This window comes from Miscanthus floridulus, chromosome 1, assembly GCF_019320115.1.
Source record: "Miscanthus floridulus cultivar M001 chromosome 1, ASM1932011v1, whole genome shotgun sequence".
Lineage (NCBI taxonomy): Eukaryota > Viridiplantae > Streptophyta > Magnoliopsida > Poales > Poaceae > Miscanthus > Miscanthus floridulus.
The window spans coordinates 10,888,160-10,907,315 of record NC_089580.1 but is presented as its reverse complement, the minus strand read 5'-3'; the positions used below and the strand labels follow the sequence as shown (position 1 = coordinate 10,907,315).

Genomic DNA, 19,156 nt, shown 5'->3' with positions numbered 1-19,156 from the left:
CGGAAGTCACGAAAGGCGAAAAGCCCAAGAAGGCCTCCGCCTCTGGACTTGTTCAGATCACTCCAAATTCGCTCTCTCTCCATCACATCAATTTTTGGACGTATGCATAAAGCATTAAATGTAGGTAAAAAAAATAACTAATTACACAGTTTGGTTGTAAATCACGAGACGAATCTTTTGAGCCTAGTTAGTCCATGATCAGACAAAGTTTATCAAATACAAACGAAACGTGCTATAATATCTAGATTACAAAAATTGGGCCTCTCTAGTGCTGCCCCTTTTGCTAGTTGCTGCTACTCCTACTACTACAGTGCTGCCCCTCTCGCTCTGACTTGTGAAAGTCCCGTGTCCTGATACAAGGCAACAAGCACAGCGGCATCTCGTCTCGTCTCCCCACGCGAGATCGCCCCGCCGCCGCCGTCTCCTTACCGCACAGGGATTCCCTCGCGGGGCGCGGGCCGAGCGCCCCCCCGCCCCCCCGAAGCTAGGGTTCGAGGGAGGCCATGCCGGCGCCGTCGCAGGCACGGATCCGGGCGTCGTGACGCGGATCCGCCGGACGCGGCAGGGCCGGCCGGCCATGGCGTCCTCCCCGGTCAAGTTCTTCTCGGTGTTCCTGGCCGTCTCCGTCGTCGGATGGGTCGTCTTCACGTAAGCCCCTCTGACCCTCTCCGCCTCTGCGCCAGCGCTGCAGCGCAGTAGGACTGTAGGATCTCTCGCGGAGGCCGGTTTTGGGACTCGCGAGGTGGTGGGACTGCTGGGGACGTAGGGGGAATCCGGCATTCCACGGTGAGGGACGGGTTGCGTACTACTGCCGCTGCTTGTCGGTGATGGGATTCTGTGGTAGCGAATTGCGGTTTTTGGCGATGCCCATTGGCGCTTGGACACTGCAGTGGCTTTTCTTCCGTGGCCTGAGCACATTGCTGCTACCAGTGGTTTTTGCCTTGATTAGGAGCTGCTTGTGATGGAACCTTTTTGTGTGTGTGTGTGTGTGTGGCCAGAATCGTCGTTTGTGTCTTTTGAGATTGAGCAGGCACATCCGGTCTGGAGCATTAAATGTTTCTGTGATAAAAATGCGATTCAAGTTAGATGCGTAAATGTTCATGATGTGATAACTGAGCTTTTTAATGGCAAGCTTAAGCATTGCGGCGGGCTGGTGGCCCGTGCGATGTTCATTTGATTGGTTGCTTTGGAGGATGCATCTTGAAATCAAGACCTTGGATTCACTCTGTATATTTTGGAGCTTGCAATCGTGGTGGGTTGAACGGTATAGTGAAAGTTAGCTTTGGTTGTAACCGAGATGACACAAGAGTTGTTTTCTGTCATACTTATTAGATAGTCATTCCAGTGAGGAGTTGTAGACTGTTCTATTTTGAGCCGCTCAATTTCAAAGTTCTTTTAGACCAGCTTAATTAATTTTGACCACGATAGTAGCAATTTGTTCTGATGTGTTCTGCCCTCCATATTCTTGCTCTTTGGTGCAGAACTGGATCATGTTATGTTATATTTGAGCATGGATTCATGCCCACTTTGTTAAAATCGTTGTTTCCACGTAGAGATTGACATACCTTAGTTTCTCTTCTTATACGTTGCATGTTATTGTTATGTCCAAGATTCAGCAAGCTGTCAATTTCATGCTATTCTGATGCCACATTGTGGGTAAATCTGGAAACCTTTTTTTGTGTAGTGAATGAATTATTTATGTTGGTTACTTGGTCGGACTTTTATATTTCTGCCACTTTGTGAGGGAAAGAACATCTGATTGGTCATTACTCAATCATTAAGGGGAGCTCATTTTAATCCGTCTATATTTCAATCTAGCACATTAGTATTAACCTCTGCAGGAAGTAATCATTCAAAGGTACAACTATGCTGCATTTGATATGTGGTTCATTCTTTGCAGATTTGCTTCAAGATTGTTAGCTTGGTTCTTGAGCCGTGTATTCTCAGCTTCTGTCGGATTTCGAGTTGCTGGTTTCAACTGCTTCAGGGATGTAACAATAAAGTTTTGTAAGGTTTGTCTTTCATCTCATGCTGCGAGGTCCTAGAGCTATAAGAAGTTAATGATTGTCCATGCTTGTTTTTTTCAATTTATTTTAGTAACATTTTGGTTTGGTGTCTTTTGCATCTTACAGTTGTCAAGCAACTAATACTGCTATGTAGAGCCAAAAAAAGATGCCTTGCACTTCTTGATATGATTGGGAAGCATCTTAATATTACCTTGACATTTAGTACATTATCTTGCAGCTATATATATTTTCTTTGTTAAAGTACTTATTGTTTTATAATGGAGGTGTTGTTTTCCATGTTTCTCATTTTTCTACTTTCAGAGTAGATAAGGAGAATCTGACCATAATATTTCTTTTATGAAATATTGATGTTCTTAAGACTCACATTATCCGTGTTATGTTGAATAATTATGTATGTAGTTATATTTCTTACTAATCCATTTGCTCACATTATCCAACTTCTCAGGGTTCAGTTGAATCTGTTTCGATTGGTGAAATAAAACTAAGTTTCCGCAAGTCTCTAGTCAAACTAAGTTTCGGTGTTATCTCCAAGGACCCAAAGTTGCAGTTGCTTATAAATGATCTCGAAATTGTGACCAGATCATCTTCTCAAAATAAAAAGATACGAAAGTCAGCAAGGCCCCGCTCTACAGGAAAAGGGAAATGGCTGCTCACATCAAGCATGGCAAGACTTTTATCAGTTTCCGTGACAGATCTGATAATCAAGGTAACATTACTGTCTCAACAATTTCTTATATAAGCTAATATTTTGTTTGCAATGAAAAATCATCTGCACCCAGCTAACTAGACATGGTCAGAAAAGGCAGTAAGAATGCAAGGCCTTTTAAAGATATGAGATAGATTGATCCTTTCAATGTGTATGAAGATGAAATTTGTGCTCCATTACATGATTATTAATCTGCCTATCATGGCATCCTTACAAATAATTGCAGTTAATCTTAGTGCCGAATGAATGAGAAAATAAACAGGACTGAAGTACCTAATTTTTTCTCTACATGCTGCAGACACCTGTACTGTTGTGCCCTGTAGACCGATGTAAACTGGAAATATTGTGCAACTCCTGTTATGCTATGCCTGTAACCTCAAGCTAATTTACTCAGAATTTATTTGCATGCACTAGCGTTCAGCACGATATCTGTTTAATTTTCACAGTTCTGGTGATCTGAGTTGTATATGCAAAATTCTTGTGAAAAACAATAAGGCATCTAGCAGAATACATCACTTACCCTTACAAATGTGACGGTTATGCGTGTGTACAGTTATGTTGAATGCTTGACTGGAAGCACTATACTCTTCAAATTGTCTGTTTTCTCATGTATGGTGATGTCTGGTCCATGCTGCTACTTATGATTTTTCACCTTAATTTCGCAAACAATGGTGTAGGTACCAAAAGGTGCTGTTGACATCAAAGAACTAACGGTGGATACGTTTAAAATTGCTGGACCTAATCATATTCTTGGTGTCAAGTTGCATCTTTTACCTTTGAATATACACTTTGGAGATTTGGGATTGACTACTGATCTGATGGGCAGTTGTAGTCTGCTTGATGCTTTCCAGTCTGATCAAGCTTCTGTATCTAACTCAGAGAAAAGCTTGACCCCATTTGTTTGTGAAGATTTGTTGGTTACTTGTAACCTCGGCCATGAAAAGTGAGTTCCTCTTCTGCCTTGGCAACTGATATATTCAGGTGAAGGTTGTACTATCAACATATAAATCACTTCAACAGTAAAATCGTCAAATATATCTGGGATCTTTCATAGTATTCTTGAATTACCTTCTGTTTGCAGTATCACGGTTTTGTGAAAATTAGAGCTTACATATGCAACACAGATTGCGTATTTGATTGCTCAAGAAGAGTTTCCTCATACCAATACCATAACAATTTGATGTTCCTATAGTATTACGGTATTACCTATTTTTGCATGTATTTAAAACTTTTTTTTATCAGGGAGAAAGGTATTAAAATCATTAACCTGGAATTGAAATGTGGGTATGCTATTGCCAACATTGATGAAAGGATGTTTCGCAAGAAGCACACGATTCCAGAATATAACACTGTCTCTTTGAACACTGGAGATTCTATCACAGATACTTCAGCAATCAAACAAACATCGAAAAGCAAATCCATTCTACCGCTGTTAAAGAAACAAATGCTCGCATTTCCGGATAAGGTTAGTGTACCCAAAATTGACTTGAATTTATCTGTGTGAGAAAATGTTATGTTTTTTTGTCTGTGAATACTTTTTTTTTCATGTTAGCACTGTAACCACTTTGCTGACAGCGTGCCACCTTGATAAGTCAATTCACATTCATAATCTTCTCAATTCTTGTCATTAGGTAGTATAAGTCTCCTAAAGGTTCAATTTATTGAGATGTGGTTAACATGAGTGAAATGCCTTCAGGTGAAAGAAAATCACAATGATTTTTTTGATTAAATCGCCGCCCGCCCCCCCCCCCCCCCCCCCCCCCCCCCCCAACCAAAAAAATAATAATGAGTCAATTGTTTTGCTTTAATTAGGGAGGTACTTGCAACTTGAATTGGCTTATATGGAGGTAGTTTCGTTTTTGTGTGATTTTAAAAGTTTGAGGGTGTCATATACCTGGTTCTGAAGTTGATGTTACATTTTCAAACCCAGCAAGAGTTTTTTTGGTGTGTCAGTGTTAATAAGACTTATTCCTTCATAATATGTTATTATGTTTAATTGTTTATAGATACATTGTCATAAAGAAATAATGATCAAACTTTATATTTTGAAAGGTTCTGTTGATATCCAAAATGACATGTTTGGTGACCATTGTCATGTCTTTGTAGTTTGTACCCACTTATGTTCTCTTTCTTCTCTGCTCTTACTGAAAACTGAAAAAATATAGCTAAATATTGTGTTTGTTCTTTGAAAGGTTAGCTTCAGTGTGCCGAAGCTTGATGTGAAGTTCAGACACCTGCATGAAGGACTTAGTGTTGACAACAACATTACAGGGATCCAGTTTACTTGTGCAAAATCCCTACCACAGGACGATTTTGAAGAAGCGACACCACACTTCGATGTTCAAATTGATCTAAACGAAATTCATGTAGTCTCTCTCTCCCCCCCCCCCCCCCCTCCTCTCTCCTCCCCCTCCCCCTAGTACTCTTGTACTTAACAGTAGCTGTTAATCAAAAATATTTTACTTTGTTCCTTTCAGTTAATTAGAGAAGGTTCTAGCTCTCTGTTGGAAGTTCTGAAAGTTTTCGCAATAGCTTCTTTGGATGTCCCTGTTGACGTAAGTATCATGCACTTTAGTTGGTTTATTATAATTTGTCATCAACTTTCAGAGCCTTAAAATATATCTTCTTTTAGCCATTTCTTCCGATCAGAGCTGAGATTGATGCCAAGCTTGGCGGTACCCAATGCAATGTTATGTTAAGCAGACTGATGCCATGGATGCGGCTTCATTCTTTGAGAACCAAAGGAATGAAGCTTTCTAAAACAAACTCCAATCAAGAAGTTACTCAAAAAAGGGAGATCAAGCCAATTTTGTGGACTTGCACAGTCGCTGCCCCGGAAATGACTGTCTTGCTTTACAATCTTAATGGATTGGTATTGTACCATGTAAGTTCCTATGGTAATAAGAATAAGGCCTATTATGTTTATGAACTTTTTTGTCCTGTGGGATTTGGCATGTTACATGTATAGTTGTCTTACTAAAATGACTTGTGCTGGTTACAAACAACATTTTTCTGTTGAAGCATTGCGCGCTGCAGATATTTTGCAAAAAATTGTGGGGGAGCCTTCCTGCTGAATGCCAGTGTTTGTGATGTGTGTCAATCTGTGTTCTTGGGTGTGAGCCTTGCCCCTTGGGGGCATTGTAAGGGGCAGGTCCTTTCTTTTCTATCTCTAATACAAAGCTGCACAGCTCTCATGCGCGTTTGATTAAAAAAAAAATGCCTACTTCTGGTTGGTGTGTGTAGATGCTGAGCATAGTTCACTTTAAATACAAGTGCTGGTCATGCACCATTGGAAAATAATGGAGAAGTTTGTTGAGGTGTGACCATGCTGGCTAGTGTGGGTATTGTGGTTTGGCTCTCATTATGGGTTTTCTTTCTTTTCTCTTTTACCTTCATATGTTGGAGTACCATTTATTGTTTGGACAATAGAATGCTTGTTCCTCTAAGCTATCATTTGCATTGGTAATCTAGCCATTATTTGTTAGTGATGTGATCTAGAGTTTATAAATGCATTAAACCTTTACCTGCTAAGTGTAAACATCATCCTTTGACTTGTGTTTTGATATGTTCCTTTTAAAATGCAGGCTTGTTCCCAGTCATCACATTTGTTTGCAAATAATATTGCAAGCAAGGGGATTCAGATACACACAGAACTTGGTGAATTGCTGGTGCACATGGAGGAAGAATATAGAGAGTTCTTAAAGGAAAACATATTTGGTGTGGATACTTACTCTGGTTCCCTAATGCATATCACTCGGATGAGCCTTGACTGGGGATATAGGGAAAGTGATGTCCAAGATATGGTTGAAACTAGTAGGCATGCACTTGTTTTTTCCATTGATATAAGTGATATAGAAGTGAAATTTGGCTTCAAGCATTTGGAATCACTTGTGCTTAATTTGATGTCGTTTAGAACTCTATTTAAGAGTCTTCAGTCATCTGGTGGAAGTGCTAAAGAAAAGAATTTGGAGCGTAGAGGGGAAAAGAAAATGAAAGGTGTGAAAAAATTGAAATTAAGCCTACAAAAATTTTCTATTACGTACTGTGGTGATGCAAACATAGTAAATATGCCAATTGCTGATCCAAAACGCGTGAACTACGGCTCTCAAGGTGGTCAAGTAATTGTTAGTGTTTCTGCTGATGGCACACCACGTAGGGCAAGTTTAACATCAGTTTTACCAAGCTGCCACTTGCGGTTCTCTGCATCTTTGGTACTATCTCATCTCTCTATGTGTATAGACAAGGAGAGAAAGACAACAGAAGCAGAATTGGAACGGGTGAAGGCAATCTATGAGGAATTACCTGAGGATCGCTCTGGTGTCAGAGTAACTTTACTAGACATGCAGAATGCTAAAATTGTTCGCCGATCCAGTGGCCATACGGAAGTTGCTGTTTGTTCCCTCTTTAGTGCTACAGATATTTATCTGAGATGGGAACCTGATGCTCATTTAGCACTATATGAGACATTCATCCGCTTTAAGCATTTCCTACATCATGAGTCCCAAAAATCTGAAAAGATGACCAATACTGAAGTTGCCAGTATGAAAGCAAATGAACATGGCAACATGACTGCCGGTTCAGTTAAACCTCAGAAATCTGACAGAAAAGGGTCAGTTTTTGCCATTGATGTGGATGTGTTAAGGGTATCTGCTGAACTTGCTGATGGTGTTGAAGCAAACATGCATGTACAATCAATCTTTACTGAAAATGCCAAGATAGGTGTACTGTCTGAAGGTCTCTCTCTTACTCTTAATGGTGCTAGAGTTTTAAAGAGCACCCGCATACAAATATCCTGTATACCTTTCAGCACTGGGAGTTTGCTTGATGCAAAGGTTGAGCCATCATCTAAAAGAGACTGGGTTGTTCAAGGGCTAGATGTCCATATTTGCATGCCTTACAGGTTGCCATTGCGTGCCATAGAGGATGCTGTTGAAGATATGATTCGTGCCCTTAAGCTTGTCTCATCTGCCAAAAGAAGTATAATATGTCCTGATGGAAAAGAAAAATCTAGAAAGGTTAATTCTGGGGATCCAAATTTGGATCTGTGAAGTTTGTATTGCGTAAACTGACAGCAGATATAGAGGAAGAGCCCATCCAAGGTTGGCTCGATGAACATTACCATTTGATGAGGAGCAAAATCTGTGAGCTAGGTGTTAGGTTGAATTATCTTGAGGAAGCTATATCAGGAAGTGTAGATCCGAGCAATCGCAGCTCCGAGAGAAAGTTTCTCTACAATGGTGTTGAAGTTGACATTCATGACACCGAAGCTCTTCAAAGGTTGCAGGAAGAAATCCATAAGCAAGCATTTCGATCATATTATGTGGCTTGTCAGAACATGGTGCACGCAGAAGGCTCAGGAGCATGCTCAGAAGGTTTTCAAGCTGGGTTCAGACAAAGCTCGCGAAGAGCTTCTCTTCTTCATTTTCTGCATCCGATCTGGATGTTACTTTGACCAGGATAGATGGTGGAGAGATAGAAATGGTTGAATTTATAAAGGGGCTTGACTCTGTCTGTCAGGAGCAAAACATACCGTTCTCTCGGTTGTATGGTAGTGATGTTTCTGTCCTTGCTGGGTCCTTGGTTGTACAGTTAAGAGACTATACTTCTCCTCTGTTTTCCTCACTCAGTGGGAAATGTCAAGGCCGTATTGTGCTTGCCCAGCAGGTCAGTTCTATCACACTCTTTCCTTTGTGTTAGAACTAATGTTTTTGTTTAAAGATTTTTATTACACTGAGAGGGCTATGAATATGCGCTTTCAGAAACTCAAAACCGTTCTTAGTTTTTGCCACCCTCCTGTAATTTGTGCCAGCTTACCACTGTCTTAAGTTATATATATACTTTCTAGAAAACTCAAAACTGTTCTTAGTTTTTGCTACCCTCCTGTAATTTGTGCCAGCTTCGCACTGTCTTAAGTTATATACTTTCTAGTTGCATAACTTGGTTTGATCTTCCGCACATTAGTTTTACCTCAATTTGACATGACTGCAATGCATAGCTGTACAAATTGAAAAGGGGAGTGGGTATGCTTGTTTATCTGGTTAGCCCGCTTCGCCAGAAAGCAGATCAATCCCCAATTCAGATGCTATGCGGAGACCCCTTTCCAGAAAGAAATGACTCTGCCCCAATTGGTAGTTTGACTGGTTACTGTGATTAGACTGGCAACTAGCACTTGGCACCCAATATTAAGCAATCCATCAGAATATGCCTCAATGAGAACTATATTTGTTCATTCTGATTGTCAGAAGGAACTTAAGACGTACTCCAACTGCTCCCTCTGTTTCTTACTGGGCGCATATTTTTGTTTTATTGTTTAGCTGTCGGGATAGAGAACCATTCACTTTTCCTAATTCGAAATGTATATACCCCTAAATAAGTTCATGCATTGCAGTTGAATGAACCTCTTTACAACAACAACAACAAAGCCTGTCCGTCCCAAACAAGTTGGGGTAGGCTAGAGTTGAAACCCACCAAGAGCCCTAGTCACGGTTCAGCCAACTTCAATAGCTGCTTTCCATGCACTCCTATTCAAACATTAGACTCTAGGTATATCCCAAGCTTTCAAACAATGAACCTCTTTCTACTACTTCCAAACAATCACTTTAGTAAGTGCATGTGAAGGCATGCATCTTAAACTAACGCTGCAATTGGTGCGCAGCCCTGCCTGCCTGCCTGCTGCCACATCAACTACTAAGCAAGGGCAGTGCTGACCATTGTGCCACGCCCTTGGTCTTTGAAACCCCCAAAAAGGCGCCATCTAAATCCGAAGGGATGTAGTAGTATATTAGTAATGAACTATTAAACTTGTGATGATGGGATTTTGAGTATGGCCTGACTCTCAGTTTGGGAGATTTGGGAAATGAGGAGGTCCTGTTATATGCTACGTCACATTGCTGTATATTTAGATATTGTAGCATCACACACATAAATAGACTAGTCATGAGAAAACATCTGTGCGTAGATCTGTTACCGTTTCCCAGTAACTTTTAACTCAGATTCATATGAACATTTCATTTTGAAAATGAGTTCATGTTCAATGAATGCTGATTACCATGAGAATGAAAAACTTAGGTTATCTAAATGTTTAAATTCGAGTTGTTTATATCGAACATGTGTTTTTTTTATAATATTTTAGATCCTTTGTCCATCCTCACTTTTCTTTCTCACTCTATCCACTTTCAGGCAACATGTTTTCAATCCCAAATACATCAAGAATTGTATATTGGAAGATGGCAAAAGGTCACGATGCTACGTTCTGCCAGTGGTACTACACCAGCAATGAAAATGTACTTCTAATTTACCTATTTTATTTCCAGAAGGGAGAGATATCTTTTGGAGTTGGTTATGAGCCATCTTTCGCTGATATAAGCTATGCATTTCAAGTAGCTCTGCGGAAAGTTAATCTTAGCAACAGGGCAAGCTGTTCTGGTCCAGCAGTCCAACCGCCTAAAAAGGAGCGCAGCTTACCAATGGTGGGATGACATGAGATATTACTTGCATGGAAAGATAATTTGTATATTTCAATGAGACCAAATGGAAGTTCCTGGCGACAACTAATCCTTATGAGCATGTGGACAAACTCCAAATTGTTTCTGAATATATGGAGATCCAGCAAACTGATGGTTGTGTGGATGTTTCCGCGAAAGAATTCAAGATATACATAAGCAGCGTTGAGAGTATTACAAAGAACCGCCGCTTAAAAGTTCCATCTCGTGTGCCCAGACCTTTTATATATGCTCCTCTATTCTCCCTAAATGTGGTTATTGATTGGCAGTGTGAATCTAGGAATCCATTGAATCATTATTTGCATGCACTCCCTGTGAGGGGGAACCTCGGAAGAAAGTTTATGATCCATTTCGATCTACTTATCTCTCTTAGGTGGAACTTTTCCCTTAGACCATTGCAATCCCAGTATGGTAATGGCCCATCACCTCCCTTTTATGGAAATAATTCAATGCTCTGTGGGACCATGTCTGGCAGTCCTTGCAAAATGGCTGATGATGACTTCCCTTCCATGAACCTGGGAGCTCATGACCTTGCTTGGGTTTTCAAATGGTGGAGCTTGAATTACAGCCCCCCTCATAAACTTCGTTCTTTCTCTAGATGGCGTCGTTTTGGAATTCCTCGGGCTACTAGATCTGGTAACCTCTCGCTGGACAAAAGTTTTGGTTGAATTTTTTTTCCGTGTGGATGCTACTCCCTGTTGCATAAGGCATGCACCTTTAAGTGAGGATGATGACCCTGCTTCTGGCTTGACGTTTAAGATGTCAAATTTGAAGTACGAGTTATGTTACAGTAGAGGTAAGCAGCATTACACATTTGATTGTAAACGTGAATCGCTGGACCTTGTTTTATCGTGGTCTGGATCTTCACATGCCAGAGGTTTATCTGATGCGAGATAGCGATTTGTCTAAAGTTGAAAATGCTATCCAAAGTAAGGACTACGGTCCAACAGTCACAGGGCAAATTTGTTCATGACAGATGCAGCATGGGCAATTTCCAAGAAAAGCATGAGGATGGCTTCCTCTTGTCTTCGGATTATATCACGATAAGAAGGCAAACACGTAAGGCAGATCCGGAAAGGCTTATGGGATGGCAGGATACTGGGAGGAGTCATGAGATAACGTATCGTTAGGTCTGAGTTTGAGGATGACAGTGAAAGTGACCACCCTCTATCTGAGCCTAGCGATGATGATGATGATTTTAATGTGGTGCTTGCAGACAATTGCCAAAGAGTATTTGTTTATGGCCTTAGGATTTATGGACTATTCAGAACCGAGACGCGGTTTGGTCGTGGGTTGGAGGAATTTCCAAAGCATTTGAGCCTCCAAAACCCTCTCCTTCACGACATATGCACAAAGAAAGATGATTGAAGAAAGGAATGCTGAGGGCTCTAAGTTGGCGCAAGATCCAGCTCTTCCATACATGTGGGTTCTCCATCAGTGCAAACATCTGGATGCTTCGGGTTCATCTTCCTCGTTGCATAGTAAAGCCAATCACTCCTCCGATGTGGCTGGTATGTTTACTTTTTGCTGTATATTTTTTTCATGCTGGGACATAAGTTGAAAGTTTTGGTCATCTTATTTCTGTCTGAGTCCATCAAAAGCTAAAAACTGCTAAATACTGTAATGGTTTTAAACTGTTCTGAACTTTGATAGTTGATTTTGAGCTTGTACCGTAAATGCAGTAAAGCATGACATTTTTTATGATTCGGAATAAAGGAGGGACAGCCCAATATATGGTTAATGTTATTACACCCCAATTCAACCTACACTCTGAAGAAGCAAATGTAAGTTTTTTCGTAAATATTTGCTTCTTTTGTTATCGCTTGGCGAGTTTCAGTTACGAATTAGTTGTTATGTACGCCATGATAAATGGTTATACTATGTAGTTTGTCTAGGTGATCTACATCATGCATTTCATCTAGCCCATTGTATTTCGAGATTTCAAAATTTGGAGGACACTCCAATATTCAACCTTAACTATGACCTTGATTCTATTTTCACTTGTAGGCTTGTTTCATAAATCAGTTTTCCCATATTAACAAACACAGTAGTTTGGTTTCAACTTGCATCCTTTCTAGCAGGTTACATTTTATTGCCATAAAAGCCAGCTATATAACCATAAATGCCAACCCGATGGTCATGGTTGCCAAATTGAGTAAAACCATGTGTGGAACTAAAGTAAATTATGATCTCTATGTACCAGGGAAGGTTTTCTACTTGCTGCAGCCAGTGGTCGTGTACTGGCTCGTTCATTTCATTCAGTGGTTCATCTTGGGAAAGAAAATACTAGAGCAAGCACTTGGAACAAGCAGTGCACATATTCTTGAGTTACAACCTGAAATGACCTGGAACAAGTCTGAACTCTCTGTGATGCTTAAAGATGTTCAAGCTCATGTAGCCCCCACTGATGTGGACCCTGGGGCTGGTCTACAGTGGCTCCCTAAGGTTCTAGGTAGCTCTGAGAAATTGAAGCGCACAGGTGCCTTGTTAGAGAGAGTGTTTATGCCTTGTCAAATGTACTTCCGTTACACTAGACACAAAGGTGGAACTGCAGACTTGAGGGTAAATTAGATCTGATACCTATGTGTTGTTATTGGATGCACTTCAGTTAGAAAGCTAAACACATAAAATATATTTTTTTGTGATGGTTAATTATTTTTCATACTCTGTAATCCAGGTTTAAGCCATTAAAGGAGCTACGCTTTAATTCTCCAGACATTACTGCAACGATGACCTCTCGCCAGTTTCAAGTTCTGTTTGACGTGCTTAGAAATCTTATATTAGCAAGACCCCCCAAGTGAGACTTCTTTGAGTTTCATGAATTCTTTTTTGTTTTCTCATAATTGTTACTTTCAATGGTTTGATGCTAGTTTTTTGGTCCAGTGTGTTCTTTTCTGTTCATCATTTAAAATTTATTAGAACATGGATATTACTTCCTAGGGTATGTACAACAGAGTTTGGAATCAATCTGCTTGCGATGGGCGTTTGAACTTTTGTTTTCTACCATGCAGGAGTGGAATTAGTGATGAACTAGAAATGTTGGTTCCAAATGAGCATGTATTTCCTTAAACAAGCCATTTATAAATTATTCCAAAAGATTGAAATTAGCATCCTTTAGTTGTGTCCGAATTTAGCATTTGATCTCTGTTAAATTTTGTTCAGTGACTACAAACATCTTAATACGAACCGTGCAACTCATTTTGTTATGTATGCATAGCCATTGACGTCAGATGATAATATGACATGCTCGGCTCACTGAACGTTTCTCCATGCTACATGGGTTGGCACTCGGTCAGCTCTGCTGACTACTGTTGAGGTTTGGCAATAGGCCATCACCTCTAGTACTAGATTGTACACTAGTTAGTAGTGGCATACATCAGCCATGGTAGTTGTTGAGGCTGATCTCAGCCATGTATTGCAGTAGGTGTACTTATGTACCTTGTAGTTGGTACTAGTCTTGTATATATACTAAGCAAAGGCAATGGAAGAAACTAGTTCAGAGTTTCAGAGCTGTGCTCTGTGTGTGTTCTGTCCTCAACCCATTTCTTCTACCTCTAGCCATGGTGAGTGTGAGTGTGTTGGTGAGCTAGCTGCTCACCTGTGCAGGGAGATCGAGGGCCAACAGTGGTTGGTATTGGTAGGGTAGAGGAGGGGTAAGGGTCGTGAGCCTTTGGTACTGTGGGAAGCGTGGTCGCACATGAATGAAGTGGACTGGCTGATTTGAGACTACTGGTTAGGTTTACAGTGTGCAGGAAGTTTAAGGATGGAGGCTGATAATGTGGGTTGGTGTTCCTACGTGGTTTGAGGGGTCTTGAAGCTTTTGTGGTGCTTTGGCTATAAAGGTCAAAAAAGTGACTATGGAAGGTATTAAGAAATGAAGAGACTGATTGTGACAGGCTTACCGGAATAGACATCTCTTATTTACAGAACTGTGCCAGTGTACCTACATTTTTTGGTTTACCAGTTTGTTCTGGGTATTGAACTTTTGGCCCACATTCCAACACATGTGGTGTGCTGCACATGGAAACCATCATGCTGTGGAGCATAAAATTGGATCTCTTGTAATGCTGTTTAGAAAAGATACTAATATAGTAATATCTATGTTCTTATTATTACATGAAGGTTATCAATGACTGTTGGTCATTTTTTGTGGCCAGAAGCCTGTAACACTGAGTATACCCCCCAAATTTTTGTGCCAGTAAATTAACTTCAAAATAAAATCCAAAGTCAAATCACAACTCCAAGTTGGCCTTCTTTCTGGTCTGGAGGTCAATCAAAAAAGAATCACTACCTAATCAAAATCGAATTGATCCCCAGGCCTGTGATGCAAATATGCAAGTAGCAGGGATAATGCTTAAGATAATACCAACAGGACAAGCTTAATTTATTTCATCTGTTTGAGGTGATACGAGAAGGATGTTTACTAGTGCATGTATATATATGTTTGGTAGATTTCTCAAGTATGGTATCTCTTGCCCTTGTCTTTATTGACTTAAATGTTCATATCTTTGCATTAAATTTTAAGGTTGCCTCTTTTATACGACCTTATTGAACTTGTTAGACATATTATGTGTATATGTATATGGGTTTGTGTTGGTCTCTATAGCTGACCAGCCCACCTAGACTTCTAGTCTAGCACATATGTAGATTGAATTGTACCGCATTGCCTACTAACGTAGGATGTTAGTCCTATACACTGTGTATAATCAGCCCATGGGGCTCAATGCAATATAACCTACTATTCTTTGCAATCTCTGTTACTTACAGAACTTCACAGTATTAGTTTCCTGTCACAGGCCCTAGGAAAAACAGTCTTCAGTATCCATCAGATGATGAAGATATTGAAGAAGAAGCTGATGAGGTAGTCCCTGATGGAGTTGAAGAAGTGGAGCTTGCGAAAATTACACTCGAACAGAGGGGAAAGGGAAATTAAGTTACTGCTTGATGATATAAGGTCTCTCACTGGAAATGGTGATAATGGGACTGATCACTGTCATTCTTCAGAAAAGGGTGATTGTTTATGGATGATCAACAATGGGAAAGCTTCATTGGTAAAAACCACTTCATTTCTGGAGCAATGGACTCATCCACTTGTAGAATAATTCAAATAAAATGTTTCATCAATATTGTACTGTTACCAGGTGGAAGGACTGAAAAGGGATTTCGCAAACCTACAGAAGTCTCGAATATCTGCATCATCAGCATTGAGAAAAGCACTTTCAAATGCTTCACAATCACATTTGGAGAAAGAAAAAGAACAAAAACCACTCTTGTGCCATGCGAATTTCTATGAAAATTAGCAAGGTTGTATGGAGCATGCTCGCAGATGGAAACACTTTTGCAGAAGCTGAGATCAATGATATGGTGTGTGCAGTCTTTCTAGTAATTGTTTATTTTTAATTTCTCTGGTCTTTTCGTTTGCTTCTTTTGCCTGCTTGAATGTTTCAGTTCTTGTGAGTTCACTTATTATTGTTTTTCATTGAGGTTTTATCATCATGCAAATTGATATTTCCCACTAGGTTGACCCTTAAACTGGGATGCTGCTCAAAAAAAGGTAAAATTGCCATTGAAACCCCCTCCAGTCAGGTCAGCTTGCCACTAGTTTCTATAGGTGTCCATTAGTGTAAAAATATTTCTGAAAATTGATTTTGTAAACCATATAGACAGGAAAAAAAAGACAAAATTATCCCTGTCATCTATCTAATGTGTCGAGCTCTTGTTCCCGATTCCAGTCATCATGGCCTGAGCAAGACTCACCCATCTCCATCACTGGACCCTTCCTCCTACCTGGCTCTGCACCTCCCCATCCCTGTGCTGGCCCATGCCTCTTATCTAGTGTCCTGCTGTTCCTCACCACTGGTGTCGTGCTCTCCGCCGCCGCCGCCGCTGCCTGCTGCAACCATCACATCACCGGAAGGGCCTGAAGGAGGTTGGGCTTGGAGAGGAGCATGGTCTTTGCTACTAAAAAGCTGAGTGCACATCTGTGTGAGGTTGAGCAACCTGGCGTCACATGCTGACCCTTCATCCTATCTCCTATGATGTTGGCTGGTTGGAAGAGAAGGTCTTAGGTGGGGACATAGTTGGATATTGGTGGGCTGACGAGGATTTGGCTTAACGGGATCCTTGCACCACTGTGGCTGCCCGTAGCTTCAATCGGGCTGGAGGAGGTGAGAGGCGTCAAGGGAGGATGGGACGGCGGGGATGAGAAGCGCCGAAGATGATGTTTAGCGTTTGAAACTCAGGAGGAATAGAAAGGGACATTTGTTGTATGTGCATGCCATTCATGCTCTCCGGCAGTCCAATGGAATGTTTGATGGTTGACTAACACACTTAGTGTCAAAATATGCAATTGTCTTATTTAGTGGCAAATCCACAATAACGATTCAAACTAGTGGAAAAAATTGCATGGTCCATATTATTTATGGATGAATCTTCACCTATTATATATATATATATAAGTACATTCTTCGAGATCTTGGCGAACTGTTTTTATTTAGGGAAAATTGGCTACGGGACACTGAAAGTGACCTCCATTTGCTGCTGGACATGAAAAATGGAGCAGTTTTTCTGATAGACACTCTGATTCTTGTCAAACTTGCTGGTGGACACCGCACCCAATAAAATATTCATTTCCGGGTTTAGAGGGGAGAGAAGAGAGGTGAAATGTCCTTAATAACCCTGCCACTTTCTCTTTTCCTTTTTTTTCCTTTCACTTTCCTCCCCACACTGCCCGCGCCCTAACCCGCTGCGCCACGAGCCGAGCCCCAGTTGGCCTCGGCCGCTCCTCTCCTCCCGCCCTTGTCGGCCGCCTCGCCGGAGTGCCGCCCCTCCCTGCCCCGAATCGAGCCGAGCCCTGGCCCCCGTCCCCGCCCCGCTTGGAGCCACGGCGGCCCGCGCCATGGTGGCCACGCTCGCCCTTGCCCCGGCGGCCACGCCTGCCTCCTCCCTGACCCTAGCGCCGGCGCCGGCGACGGCTGGGCCCCTCCCAATCGTGCGGCGGTCCTCGGCGTGCTCGCGGCGAACCCCGTAGGCCCCCCTTGGCGGGCACCCGGGGGTGCACGACGACGCGTGGGAGGCCCCCGACCTGCACGCGAGTGACGGGCGCAAGTCCCTGCGGGCCCTGAGGAGGTAGGTGTGAAGCGTGGCCACGTGTATGGCGATGCCGCGGCGAGCTCATGGCGCATGCTCGGCAGTTCTACTGCCGGCTGCGGAGGCCATGGGCCAACGGCGTGGGCTCTAGTGACCCAGGGCGACACCAAAACGAGAAAGGAGAGAGCAGAGGGAGACGGAGGTGCGCCGGCCACGCGCGAGCTTTGCTCGACGGCGGCCAATGGCGGGCACGGCGGTGGCAATGGCCCGCCCGACCTGTACCTGTGGAGAACGGCGTGCAGCTAGGTGGGAGGGAGGGAGGAGGTCATGGAGCTGCTGCGGGGGAGTGGAATCGGAGTATTGGCGCGGCAACGGCGGCGAATTGGGTGGCGGCGGAGGGGTGTTGGCGGTGGCGTGCGCAGACAAAGGGAGGGGAAACGGCTCGAGCAAAGCAGGGCAGCCGCCGCCACCCCGCGAAGCCGCCGCACCGCAGGCTAGCCCGGCCCCGCCGAGGCCCCTCCTTGGGCGCGTGCTGCTGCCACAGCAGCGCCGCCGGCACCCTATGGCCGCCGAGCCAGCCTCAGCATGGCCAGTGCGTGGGCCCCGCGCCGACACCGTGTTGCTGGCTCGCCCGGCCCCCCTGCCGGAGCCCCTTCCCCGTCCACACGAGTAGCAGCAGTAAGAAGAAAAGCCAGGGCAAAAAGGACATTTCACCGTGCTTCTCTCTCCTCGAAAGCAGAAATGAATATTTTATTAGGCGGAGTGGTCCAGCGGCAAATTTACCAAGAACCAGAGTGTCCTCCAGCAAATCGGTCTATTTTGGGTGTCCAGCAGCCAAAGGGTAGTCACTTTCAGTGTCCAGCCAGCCAATTTTCCTTTTTATTTAATAACCCAATTTGTGGTCCATATAACACTTGAAAATCTTTTGCAGGTGTACGATTTGATCGGGATTACAAAGATATAGGCATTGCTCAGTTTACAACTAAATACTTTGTTGTGAGGGAATTGCATGGTCAATGCAAAATGTGATACCTTATTGTCTGCCTGGAACACACCTCCTGGAAAGTAAGAATTACTTTCATTTCATCTCTTTGATCACTTCTACAAACTGTTCTGTTTGATATTTGAGCATATTATTGAATATTCTGTGGAACATGTTTATCAAGAACTGTTTTGTTCTTTTTCTTCGTAATGTTCTGGATTCACAGCGAGTTCCTCTTAAAAAAATGGGATTCCACTGAATGATAATTTGATTGTATTTTTTACAGAATTAACATGCTTCGTGTGGATGCCAAGCAAGGTGCTCCTAAGAATGGAAGTTATCCACTTGAGCTCTTCCAGGTTGGTCCATTTATGGTTCTGTGGCTGCCATGCTAATATTAAATTTGGCACTGTTAACTTCCAATGAAGTTTGTTAGCTACTAAAATTTTGTGGGTTGTTAGCCGTGCACACACGCACGCATGCACAAGTCGGATTAGTGGAGAAGAGAGAACAGAGAGAGCACGAAACACACTGGAGTGCTACTGCTGCTGCTGAACTGGTTTCAGCTAGGTCCATTTCAATTGGATATGTACATGTTCCTACTCTAGTACAAGGGTGATGTTTCACCAACTACAAGTACACCTACTACTACTACAAGGCCATACCAGCCATACTACCAACTACACGGCTATACCGGTCATACATATCAGCCCTTTGTCAAAGGACAGGGCAGTACAAAAGACATGAAAAGGGGTAGGACAGCAAGAGCTGACACAGATTATACTACAGTGGAGATGCTAGTGCAAGAGAAAACATATAACATATTTGTAGGGATGTCTATGGTCAGGTG

The 19,156-nt window shown here is 42.4% G+C and overlaps 1 pseudogene; it reads left to right on the top strand.

Annotated features, from left to right (window-relative positions):
- Positions 1-282: 282 nt before the first annotated feature.
- LOC136543073 (protein SABRE-like) lies at positions 283-18,303 on the top strand (annotated as a pseudogene).
- The last annotated feature ends 853 nt before the right edge of the window (positions 18,304-19,156 follow it).